This window comes from Misgurnus anguillicaudatus, chromosome 21, assembly GCF_027580225.2.
Source record: "Misgurnus anguillicaudatus chromosome 21, ASM2758022v2, whole genome shotgun sequence".
Classification (NCBI taxonomy): Eukaryota; Metazoa; Chordata; class Actinopteri; order Cypriniformes; family Cobitidae; genus Misgurnus; species Misgurnus anguillicaudatus.
Genome location: NC_073357.2, coordinates 44260336 through 44273291, shown reverse-complemented (window position 1 = coordinate 44273291; position 12956 = coordinate 44260336). Strand labels below are relative to the sequence as shown.

The following is a 12956-nucleotide window of genomic DNA, read 5'->3' as shown; positions in this document are numbered from 1 at the left end:
ATAGTTCATTGTCTCTGGCACACCACTTAAGCATTTGAATAATAAATCATTTGTTAAAGCAAAATAACAATCCTTAACTTTTTTACCTAACTGACATTGCAGCCTTAAATAAGAATCAGAAAGCCACCTGTGCAATATAACATTTTCTATTTTATTTCATATTTTCTTACTGTTCCAGTTAAAATAATTTATTGAGTAAGCTGGTCAGTTTATTTTGTATAAATACATTAAAATGTTTGAAAATAAAGGTATCAAAATTAAAATTTGCTCTACTTGCTAAGGTAAGTATAAAAGTAGAAAGTTAAAGGTGCAGTGTGTAAATTTTAGGGGCATCCAGTGGTGAGGTTGTGAATTACAACCAACGGCTCAGTCCACTGCAGTGCTCACTCCTCGCTTTTGAAAAGCATTGAGAAAATATGGTAGACGCCACCGGAAAAACATGTAATTGACGGAGACAACTTAGTACAAAAAGTTTGTCCGTTAAGGGCTTCTGTAGAAACATGGCGGCACAAATTGCCAACTTCCATGTAAGGGGACCCTCTGTGTATGTAGATAAAAATGTCTCATTCTATAAAAACATAACGGTTCATTATAAAAAGGTCTTTATACACCACTGATAATATAGTTTTGTATATTATTTAGCATTTCTGTCAAAAGATCCTTCTAAAAATTACACACTGCACCTTTAAAGACATATTTTTATGTTTGAATTATCTGTGTACACTGATGTTTGTATCATTCTGTATCTGTGTGGCATAAGCAGACCTGACATGACATTTTCACAGACAGAATTTAAACGCAAAAGTTGGTTTATTATCATGTTTCAAAGAAGATAAAAGATTGACAGTAAGCCAGAGTGCAGAACATATAAAAGGTCTTTGCAAAGCAAACGTGGAAAAGATATAGGTGGGACAATAGATGCAAACACTAGAAGAATTTGGTAAAACTGGTAAAATACCATATATCATGGGTTCAGAAAGACAAAAAAATCCAGGACTTTCCCACATTATATCAGGCATTTGTAAAGAATTTGCTAGGATATTCAGAAACACTTGTGGTACCACTAAGGAGCTTATACATGTTAAGTCTTGATAAAGAGTACATGCATGAACCATTTTATACAATCCAAAATAGTCTTTTATGACGCATACTAAATGGATTAATAGCCAGTGTTTCATATACAAAAAGAATTTAGTGTGCTTTCCAAACAGCAACCCTTTGTTTTATTGTGTGTGTGATTAGGCCTCTGTCACATATCCCTTGTGCTACAAGTGAAATATGAATTAAATTATCTCTAAAAGAGAAAGCGAGAGAGTAATAAGAACACATTTGTGGCATCATTTCAGGGCACGCGGAATAAAATTTGGTCTCCAGACTCACCCAGCCCCGGTGATGCACGGTTTCAGAATGGACACAGCTGAGGTCAGAGAGGCAATGGGAGGGGGTGCAGGAGCTAACAACACTAATGCACAGTTTGGATTTATTGTTTTAATTAAGTACCACGGCATTTCATCATAAACTGTTTATGGACATAAGTCCACTGGTGCAGGCTATTGTGCCAGCGAGCGGAGGGAGGGGGAGGAAAACAGCTTGTTTTGTTTGAAAACCATTTCAGCCCTCTGTTCTCCATAGCAGCTGTCAAAGTCTTTCATATCTTTGATACATTAAGTATGTTTTGACATGAATCATAAATGACTAACACTTACTGCCACAGGTTAGATGTGGCATTGCTTCAATCTGCAGCCCTCCATTAAATTCTTTTAAATGACTCCAGGTTGTTGTGTTTATTTGTCTGACTCCTCTGTGTTCTTTTAAACGCCACATATGCCGGGGAGTATATATTGACAGAAACCTAAACGTGTCAGTTGTTCTCAGAGTGACATGCAGGAAATACAAGTTGTTTTTCCAGCTCCTGGCCAAATTCTCCAAAGGGATGTGATGGAATAGAGAAATTGCACTGATGTTTGATTAAATGTTTTGATTTGACGTGTGAATGTAGGGGGGATGTACGGGACAGCACAATCTATCTGAACCAAGCTACAGTAAATAAACATGCCGGTCATTCGGCATGCATTATGCATTTAAATCGGGCAGCAAGAGGGTTGCTTTCAGCTTGAGACCCCTTGTTTGAGTATTGTGGGCAAATGTATTGCCGCCCCAACCACCAGTGCAGCACTTGGTCAAATGGCATATTTGTCTTCTTTGTGATTTCATTAGCTTTAATATCTGCACTTCCTATTACCCCAGCTGCCTCTCATTCAATGGCACACCGGCATGCTTCTCTAATGCAGAGTGACACGTGATATACTTTCACTCACACATTACGTGTTAGCCTGAAGCAAGGCCGCCCGCTCCTTTGAAAATCTTGGAATTAGGTTATTTCTATTGAAGTATTAAGGCAATTCTTCAGTTTAAGCTATTATTTCATAACTTTTTTCTCCCTCTTTCCCAGTGTTGCTGTTCCAGGCTGAGAGTGTGATTGAGAGGGAAACAGTGCTTAGGGTTGCCATAACCTTCTTATTATCCTCTCTGCCCAAACAGAGCTCAGAGACTGATATAGTATTAGTATGTGTTGATGAGATGATTATAAGACAGCAATCTGTTTCACTTCTCAAATATCTCAACCACACCAGTCCAGAGGCAAAGTAGTCTGTGCTCAAACTGCTTTTTCATAATGTTGTAATGGACTATTTATTCTCAGTGGAGCAGAACCCAGCCTGCATATAAAGCATCACGACAATAACCTGGATTTTGTTTTGACAGTGCTGCCACTTCATTTCAGCAATCAAATAATGTATATCCCTTACAAAAACCATGTAGTAAAACAATGGTTTTGCTAATAATAATCACCAAAAAATCTTACACTTTTAACACAAAAAAAGGTTCATTGTAAGGGATTTTGTGTCGATAAAAAAAAATTAAATTCAGAATCCTTACATTTTTGTGAATGACTCTTATTTTTAAATAATTTTGTTTATCAATAAAATACCAAAATTAAGGTCTGTTCACAGCACACTTGGAATTATACCTATAAAATAACGATATTTGCCTTCACACCAATTCAACTGTGCAATGAATTTAATAATTAAACAGAATGTTTATTTATAGTTCATCAACTCTAAATGTTACCATACGTATCTTTATTGTAGTGGTGTGAACTCCACTATTTTCTTAAATTTGAAAGTTTTTTATTTTATAACGATTCCATTTATATCATCGTTGCCGCGAACGAGTCTGATTCGGTTCGTAATTCAGTTCAGATTATTCGGACCGCTCACTCACGCACGCGGATCGTTAGGAGCGGTTTCCCAAGGTACTCTGAGGACAAAGCGAATTATATAGGCTACCAACAATGAGATCCAAAATGCATAATCGTTTGAAAGCGAAAAAAGAGGTCTTTATCAACTTTACCACCTACACGTGGACTTTTGAACAACGCGGTATTGCAGGTAAGGTACTTTACAACCAGCTGGGGTTTAAAACAGTTCACGCACACACTGTAATAACATCACCCATTAGCCTTTGAAGTACCTTGTAATTACCATACGGCATGAATATGGTAATCATTTAGTAGTAACACATCATTGCGTCACAAAATCAAGTTTTATAAGAAACATTTTGGGGAACTCATACAAATGTATCGAAAATTATGTTCAACGAATTCACTAACATACCTAGCAATCGTTAAGATTAGCCTCAACATTGATTAGCATAAAATAGAAAGGTAGCCGTCCAGGTGCCTGCTCTAAAAGACAACGTTCATAACTAATATTGACCAAAATGAATTGAACGTTTTTTTGTCGTGTAGTTTTTGTAAAATATTTAATCTATGTGTTATTTAATTAATATATCTGTTCAGGTGAGGAAATTATGTTGATGGCACTGATCCAAACTCTGATATCATGTGCTCGGCCCTACTGACAGACACATCACAGCCCGTCTCATAAAACTCAGTATCTGTCTCCTCTTTTGTCTGCCACCATCACATATCCAACAATCCATAGTGACTTCTCTTTGCTCCTGTCAGTCACTGGCTCAGACAGCAGGTTCAGTTCCTTCCCATTTTAAAGCCGCTTCAGTTCTGAGAAATTCGTTGAGTCAAGAGGTCAAAACTTGTGAACCATGATTTCGTTTCAAGACAGAATAGGAGTGAAAATCCACATGGGTGTCTTGCACCTGTTTTTATTTTACTTTTTCTCTATGGCCTTCGGTGGCAGCGCTGTTTGTTTATGATCTATATGATGTACAACTTAAATAAGTCAAAAAAGTTTGTTTTTAATAAACCAAGCAAAATTAATTGCCACTAAACTTTACAACCAGTGTTGTATGGAAAAGTGCACCTTTGACATTTCAATCTCTCTTCTTGTTACACAGAAAAAATAGTTTAAAGCAAGATGATGGTGGGTAGCTTATTGTAGTATCAGTCTGAAGAAATGTAGCAGTGATAGTATATGTTATTTAAAACTTCTGCACTAAATGAGGTTGAAATTTCGAAGATATCCAGTGGGTGGTGATATAGTTCTATGTGTTAGTGTACTGAGGCAGCTCCTGCTTTGTCCAGTTATGACAAAACCAGCTAGGGTTTCATTTATCTCCTGTTTGGTCCACACACAAGAATATCTCTGTATTTAGCTGTACGTTACTTGCACAATAACACATAGTATTTGTGTGCCGCGAGAGGTCAAAAGAAGACAAAGCTATATTGTTTTTTGCTTTGGTTCTCTTATTTTCGTTTTTTTTTTCCGTGGTAAATTGATGTGATCCATCTGACCATGTGACTCCTGGAGCACACTCCCCGTGTGACCACTGAGGGCTAGAATTGCATTGTGGGTCTTTAGGCAATAAGGGACAATGTATGTCTTCCATTTTGCCTAGGAGAACAAACAAAACGTCAGACCGTATCCCCCTCCTTTTCTAATTTTTTTCTCCCATACCTGCACTCTAAAATATGTCCTAGTCAGTTGGGAAAATGTCGGTTTGCGTACCGGTCTTGTTTGAGAAAACATTTTCAGCTTGCCGCTGGGCCCTCTGACTTCATTATTCAACCCCCCGTATGATTTCCCTTTTCATAGTGACTATAATAAGTGTGTTTGGAATGCCTCTACTCTAGTTTCACACTTTGTCTTTTACAATAGCTGCTATTTATAAGTATACAGTATATTTTGTATTTGCATTCCAACAAAAAATTTTATAATACGCATGTTTGACCTCTAAACCAGTGGGGTTTTTTTGTGTGCACCACCCTTGTATATGGCACATCCCTACGTGCGCCCCAACAGAAAATGTATTAGCCTTATTTTTTAAGATTGAATTACACAGACAGAATTTATGATAAATTAATTTATTTTATAAAATGTCAAATCTGGGGCCCCCTGTACCATTTCAGGGGCAGGGGCAATGGCGTCCAGCTTGATCACTGCTTCCACACGATCATCGCTAAAGAACAATGATATTTGCTAACTTTGGGTTTTTTATTTCCATCTTAAAGGGGACATTTCATGAAAATCTGACTTTTTCCATGATTAACTGCTATAATTGGGTCCCAAGTGCTTCTAACAAGCTCTGTAAGCATGTAAAAAATGTAAAATCTGGCTCCCTTTGTGATGTCAGAAGGGGATAATACCGCCCCTTAATCTGCACTATCCATCCACGGCACTGTCATTAAGTGCAGAGATCAGCTCATTTGCATTTAAAAGGACTGTACATTTTTGCTCACACCTACAAAGTGTCGATTTTAACATGTTATAATGAATTATATGGTATTTTAAGCTAAAACTTCACAAACATACTATGGAGACACCAAAGATTTATTTTACATTGTTAAAATGTCTTGTTAAATGTCCCATTTAAAGTACCTACAGTTACATAAGCCTGTTGGATGAGTTTGATTTGACTGTTCAGGCACAAAAAGGCGCATATTTTTCTGTAGGTGGTAAAATTAATTGCTTATTGATCAGCGCCTTGTTGAACGAATTGAAATAAATAAATGAAGGAATAAATAGGGCAGTCTTTTTGCACAGGTGTCCGTAATAATACTTGCATTCATGGCATTACGCTTAGTGGTTCTGTTCTTCAGCAGTCATTAATATGGAGCTAAAGGGAGTGTGTAGCCAGCGGGTTTGCTGGCTGACCTGAGCCTGGGTTCAACAGAAAGCGTGTTAGTGACAAATTGTAACCATATGCCATACAGCCACAGGGCTCTGGCCACAGTTGGCCTCTAACGACCGATCTTGGACCAGGTTTTGGTGTTGAACCTCATACACTCTTAATCAATATGAGAAAAAAGCACTTAAACTGACCTGGACTCTGCTGACCTGAACACTAAATGTTCGCTGGTTATTGGACCCCCACAGATCTCAGGCCTTAAGGCGACGGATGCTTAACATTTCAAATGATTATGAATCCTTACTTAAAAAATGAATTTAAATTATGCACTTATGCAAATCTCTATAAATCAATTTTGAAGAATGCAAAAAGCATGTCGTGTCACAGGCAATAATAAACTGCATTAAAGATATGTTTACTTTGAAAATTGGAGTTGTGTTATGGGGAGTTTGACAATGCTGCAGAAAGTTGTGCATTAATGAAACATTTCTTGCGCATCTCCTCAAAAACATATCATTAACACATCAAAACAAGTCTGGCCAGCTAATAAACATTTATTTATAGCACATTATGACCTAATGTATCAAACTAACAACATGCAGCATCTTAGATTTATACACAACATTTCAGACATTTATTACTTTTACTTAAGCTATTCAGCTGAGCACATTTTGGTACAAACCTTATCTTTTTATAGATTACACTTTGTGATAAAATATGTTACATTAACAACGTTCTGTGTGTTTTTGTTTTTGTGATTTATGCTCTCTATAAAATGTGTTTATTAGACTGGTGGATGTAATTAAATGGCGGAGTTTTAAGTGCAATATTCACCTAATGTAACAAAATAATGTGTGAAAATATGGGCTTGTAAAACCGGAGTTATGACATAAGTCAAGGTGTCGGTGTATTTTCTGCGATAAATCCGTCGGTTAAATAGGTCCGGCTGCGATGCTTGGACATCCGAAACGACTCACCCTTTGTACTCCAAAACAGATGCGCAACCATTAGATGAACTTAATTTCATCATCACTGACATTCAAAAATTATTTTTGGTGCACTATTTATAAAAAAATAAGTAATTATTCAAATTATTATTCAAATTATTGTTTTTCCAGACGTCCATCTTGCATTAGATCATCTTGCATTCAGAGCTATGTAATCTCTGTATATTAGTGTTATACAGTCACAGGCCCTACTGCTTTATTCACCCTAAACAGGGTGAGAAAAACAGCAGTACGTCACACGGCCCACACAAACAGATGTTTACTCTGTAAACTCTCAAAGCCAATCCTGCGGGTTGTCAGGGCCAGATATATTTATGGACAAATGCGCCACACAATCTCGAGGCCTTTGTCCACAAGTGAAGAAAATATGGTTTCAGTTGGTGCTTTCTGGCACCTACCGAAAGTAATGATTGATTATAGTCAGAGTGAACCCTTTGTACTAATTTCATCATTGCTGACAAAATAAATAAATAAAAGAAAAAAGCCACACAAAATGTTGTTTTCCACTGTCTATCTTGTTGGGTTTTTTCACTATTTCTTTATTTTGTGAGAGTGTCAGAGAAAATTAATGTAATTAACTCACCCCGAGGCAGAGTGTTGCACTTGAAGTTTGTCACCCTGAAATTCTGTTATCTGGGAATGAAGGAGAAAAAACACAATCCCCTCTCTGCTGTTATTTTTTTCCCTCTCATATTGAATTTTTGCTCAGCGTTTGAATGTCTTGAAGAGGCAGTGATGTCGCTGTCAGAGCTTCTGCTCTCATTTGGGCTGAAGAAGGCGATGTATGCGTCAGCTCGCCTGAAATCACAACTAATATGTCTTAATGAGTAACGCAGACCGTCGCTCACGATTTGCCGTAAATATTTTCACTGTGACTTCGTCCCTTGCTTAACGTCAATCCGACGGAAAGAATCAAGCAAACTATAAGTATCATCGACACACAAACCAGATTTATTTTGGGTGTCCGGCAGAGATGAGATTCATCAGCAAACTGCCATATCACATCATAAAACCTAAAGCATCATACCTGTCCTGCTGCAACTTCTGATGTGACAAAACAAAGTGTGTGTGTGTCAGTGTTGAACATGCTGGTTTTGTCTGTAAATATTTAAACTTCACAAAACATCTTGTACTTTGAAGATCCCGAACACAAGTATATGACAGATAATTGCATGTTTTTCTGTAGAATGGTAGCACTTGAGTGCACATCCTGGAGCTCGAGATCCAGGGCTAATATCAAACTCAGCAGTGGGAAGCAGGTTTGGGATTATGGGAAATGAATGAGTGCTATTAGATAATGTTAGGGTGTAGTTAATGTTAAGGTGAATGTAAGTTCATTTTGAGGCACGAAAGATATTGTGCGTGCACTACGACCCTGTTCTTTGCTCTTTGTGATAGCCTAACTGCATTCACACCAGACACGGTAGAAGCGGCAAAAATGAGTTATTTTCGTGTAGAAGGGCGCTTGTACATTTAGAGTTTACTTGCTTCATTTGTGCGTGAAATTCTAGTAATTTGAGACATTCATGTGGGAATTTGCGTTATGGGAGGGGCTTCTGCGACATCGCTCGCTGCTTGTAATCACGACACTACTAGAGCAAGCTCCTGATTGGTTAACGTTGCGCGAATATCCGCCAAAGTTCAGATTTGTTAACTTGCGTGTTTCCGCACCAAACGCGCCGTGCCATTAGCGCTTAACGCGCCACAGGATGCCTATTCGCATCTTTGCAATGACCTAACTAGGGGTGCTCCGATCAATGCCGATATCCACAACAAATACGTGGCCGATCACTATTCTGAATCGGACAGCCGATCTTATTCACAGCTATTTCAAGTACTATGGCTTTTGATCAGTAAGTCCTTATCGAACTGAAATCGCTGTTAGTTTGAAGCGTTTATAACATGCATTTGAAAAAGCAACACTCGTCAAACATAATTATTATACGTATTCTTTATTATCATGAAAAGGTTTGAAGAACAGCAATATAAATATATCCTTAAGCAGCCATTTCCTGGAGCTACGTGTCATAGCTGCGTGGGTATGGTTCTTCGTCTGCAGCGCATATTGAGTTTCTGCACTAGAGCGCCCTCTTTTGGATGTAGCAGCATTTCACCGTAATTCATTGAGAAGCATATCAAGCATTATTGGTCGATCGATCGGCACATCCCTAGACTTAACATATAAATCACTCGCGCTTGCCGCCTCTTCCGCGTCTGGTGTGAACGCACAGTTAGTCCATTAGACTGAGTCACCACCATGCAACTGTGTCATTCAGTTTAACCTTAAACCTTTAATGCACATTGTAAAGAAAGGCAACATGATTACATTAAGTGTTGGACAAGGCCAACATGAACTCTATGTGAACCCTCCATCTAGTTTGAGTCAGATGGTGTGATTACCTAGGTGTGATTTGCCATCACCTTTCTGAAATTACTAATATAAGCATGTAACAATGCCAACAATAACAGATTTTACAGCGCCCACTCCCTATTGCAGGTCTGCGATATGTATATTATAATTATTATGAGTAACTAGCCTTACATTGCATTCGATTCCTCTTTAAATTGTAATTAAAATGTATAAATAGCATCATAGCGACACAATGTTCTTTTATGTTTGCTTTTTTTTTCTTTGAAAATGAGCTGTAATTGGACAAGATTGCATTGATCACCGAGCTTGCCTGGCAAATGGCCGATAAAGGCCAATACATCATAGCCCGAGATGAATTCTCGCAGTGCGTTTGTAAGGACCGTAAACCTCAGAGGCTTATCTGAGGGCAGCCTTATGCTAACCTTTGACCCCCGAGGGTGCAAACCTAACCACACATCCTGACCCTCACTCCTTACCGCCTCTGCAGTGTATATGCCATTTCAATATAGCAAGTCTCTAGCGGGCTTTAAAATAGCACTGTGTGTAATTACACTATAGCAAAGGCAATATGTAGGCCACAGCCTAACTACAGGCTTTAAGTTTAATTAGCACTTAATTACCGACATTGCTTAACTGGTTATCCAGGAGGACTAGCAGACGTTAGCGGTAGATATGCAGAGAATATGGTGATGCAAGGCTTCAGCAGTATTAGTAACACTGGGCTGGAGCTCTGGAGTGTCTATGCAGTGATTTAATGGATATATTAAGCATGGGTGAGTGGTGTAGGTTTAATGAAACAAAAAAAAGGGTATGCATTGGTTGTATGGAGGCTTAGGAACATAACGGTGGGGCGTTATTTTAAGTGTTGGTCAGAGTCGTACTTTTTTAAAACTAGACAAAAAGTGTGAGCGTATATATGTGTTATGTGATATTGCTGCTGAATGATGGGAGCGTGTGGGTGTGAGAGGCAAAAGAAAGACAAAAGGGGAGCAGGATTGAATGTCATCCTGAAAATAATATAAATTAATTGGCTGGAGAAAATCAGAGAGGAAAATCTGCCCTGCTAGTAATTAGGTTCCAGATTAGTAATGACTGGATTCAGAAAAAAGGCAGTTTCCTCATTTCATTTTTTATCTTTTTTGGTGAGACTCAATTTGTCGTGGAAAAATGTATTTTTTTTAAAGGGCACCTAAACCTTGGTTTTAATTGGGGTGAGTGGGCACAGGCTACAAAGCTTGTTGGATTTTATCTGATGCTGGTTGTGTAAACCAAAAGACTAGAGAATTTTGTGTAATAGACTGAGGGTAATTTGTATAATAGTCAGGATTATGAACAGATTCACTGGCATCTATCAAAGTCTAATTGGTATTTAGTAATTGCAATTTTATTCTTATTTTATGCTTTATTATGAAGCATACAAACGTACTTTGTTGTTAAATAAGTATCTCTTTGTGTGTATTCATGGTAGTGTCCAGAATGCTTACATGTGCTGGAGCAACTGGATCGTGTATTGATGTAAACTAGCCACAAATGTAGAATGCATTTACTCATTTTTCATGTTTACAAATAAATAAATAAAAAAAATATATATATATACCATTTATAATAAAAAATCAAAACATTGTTTACAAGGTACGTTTACCCCAGAAGCAAAACTGTACACGTCTTTCACTTGTTTTTGTTTTGTACTCGTGCCATGCACTGCTTGTAAGTCACTGAAATGTGATGATTAATGGCATTTTATGCTTACACACACCTAAAGACACCTTTAGTGATGTTTTAATATGATGCCCAGCAGGATAACCAGAGCGAGCAGCACGCTAAAGAAAATGACTGACTGTATGTTAAGTGTTGGTGTGTGTGTACTGTACAAATAGAGGTGCCGTAACAAGCTGTGTGACATCACACAGAAACAGTTAAAGGTGGACAATTGGTAATAGATTTTTCTTATAATTTGCATATTTTTGTATAACTTTTATAAAATACTATTTCACGTATACATTTTGAATTCTCAATAGTGTTATTTTTAAAAACACCAACAGATGGTGCTCTCTGTCATCCCTTCTGCTTCAGTCCTCTGTGCTGTGCCGTGGTGTGTGGTTCATTTTCCGATATGCAAGTCTTTGTCTTCATTCTCAACAAACCATCACTCCAGGACAAGACCACCTCTGTGTTTCAGGTGACAGAAACTATACAAAACTGCCACATTATAAGACAAACACGATTTGATAAGTGTTGAGGTGATAAACATCATTTGCATACAGGCTATGATATGAGAACGCTAGTGGAAATCATTCTGAGTTAAATTTTTTTATATTACATAATTTAAGTATAAAGTTGAACTTGAGGACTTTTTAGCTTTTGGTATGACTTGTTTTAGCATATTGCATTATGAAAACTTGCACTTGGGCTGGCAGTGTTAAACCTGATGATCCATGTTATCCCAGCATGCCTTGAAAATGTTCCAGAGAACACCTGTGTGTTGGAAGCACTGAAATTTGACCTTCTGCATTAAGGATTAGCACGATCAATGTCATGTAATGTGCTTATGGAATTAGTCACATAGAAATATTATTATTTTTTAAAATTATTTTATTATTAATAACAACTTTATGATGTTTTACATTTTTTAAGTAGATTAGATTATGAATCCCAGTTTTTTAATGTGAATTTATTCATTTGGACCTCACTTCACTGTGTATCTATAGATGCTTGCCCTGCAAAGACTATTCAGCATATTGTGAAGAAGCAGCACAATGAGAGTATTTGCGTTTGTGATACTCAGCCAACTTCACACAAGCACTCTCCATGCAAATATTTCCACAATTCTCTCTCCCACACCAATGATCAAATCCAAACAAAGACTAACACGTGTACCATTATTCCTATTCAAATGAAAGGCCTGTAAAACATTTCATAGCATTTGTCCCTGCTTATAGGATTATTTGGATTGACGCTCTCTAGGTGTGGTGATGGCAGTTAATCAGATTTTATTATAATCATCAGGGAATGCTCGATTTAACCAAAAGGAGGGGAAGGAGAAATTTGTTGTGTGGAAAATGCAATATTTTTTATCTGCCTCGATCGCACGCATTTTTCTTGCGATTTCTCTAGCCATTCAAACATTAGCATTTAGATGTGCTTAATTTGGCGTCCTTGCTCTACTGTAAACAGAGACCTGGCAGGCAGGTGACACTTACATAACTTTAATCAGCCTCTTCATCAGAGGAAAGGGGGCTGCATAGAAGAGAATGGGAGTGGGTGAGAGAGAAAGTGAGTGAGAAAATGGCTCCAGTGGTTAAAAGAAACTCTTCTGATCCAGCACTTGAAAGTAATGGTAAACATTTGACACCCTGCATCTTGGCTGTCAATAAAAGCCAGGCATGCTTTTTGATGTTTGCTGGCAGATCATAAATGGTTAAAGTCGCATCTCTCTCTCTCTCTCTCTCTCTCTCTCTCTCTCTCTCTCTCTC

General features: G+C 37.8%; 1 protein-coding gene across 5 annotated transcripts in view; it reads left to right on the top strand.

Moving 5' to 3' along the window:
* The first annotated feature begins 3317 nt into the window (after positions 1-3317).
* tshz3b (teashirt zinc finger homeobox 3b) overlaps positions 3318-12956 on the top strand; it is a 350078-nt gene continuing 340439 nt past the window's right edge. For 3 of the 5 annotated variants that reach the window (XM_055208427.2, XM_055208409.2, XM_055208417.2), the window contains exons 1-2: positions 3318-3449; positions 11526-11662. The gene's annotated coding sequence lies outside the window, so the exon portion shown is untranslated. The remainder of the gene's footprint in view (positions 3450-11525; positions 11663-12956) is intronic. The other 2 variants (XM_055208450.2, XM_055208443.2) reach the window with 2 other exon arrangements.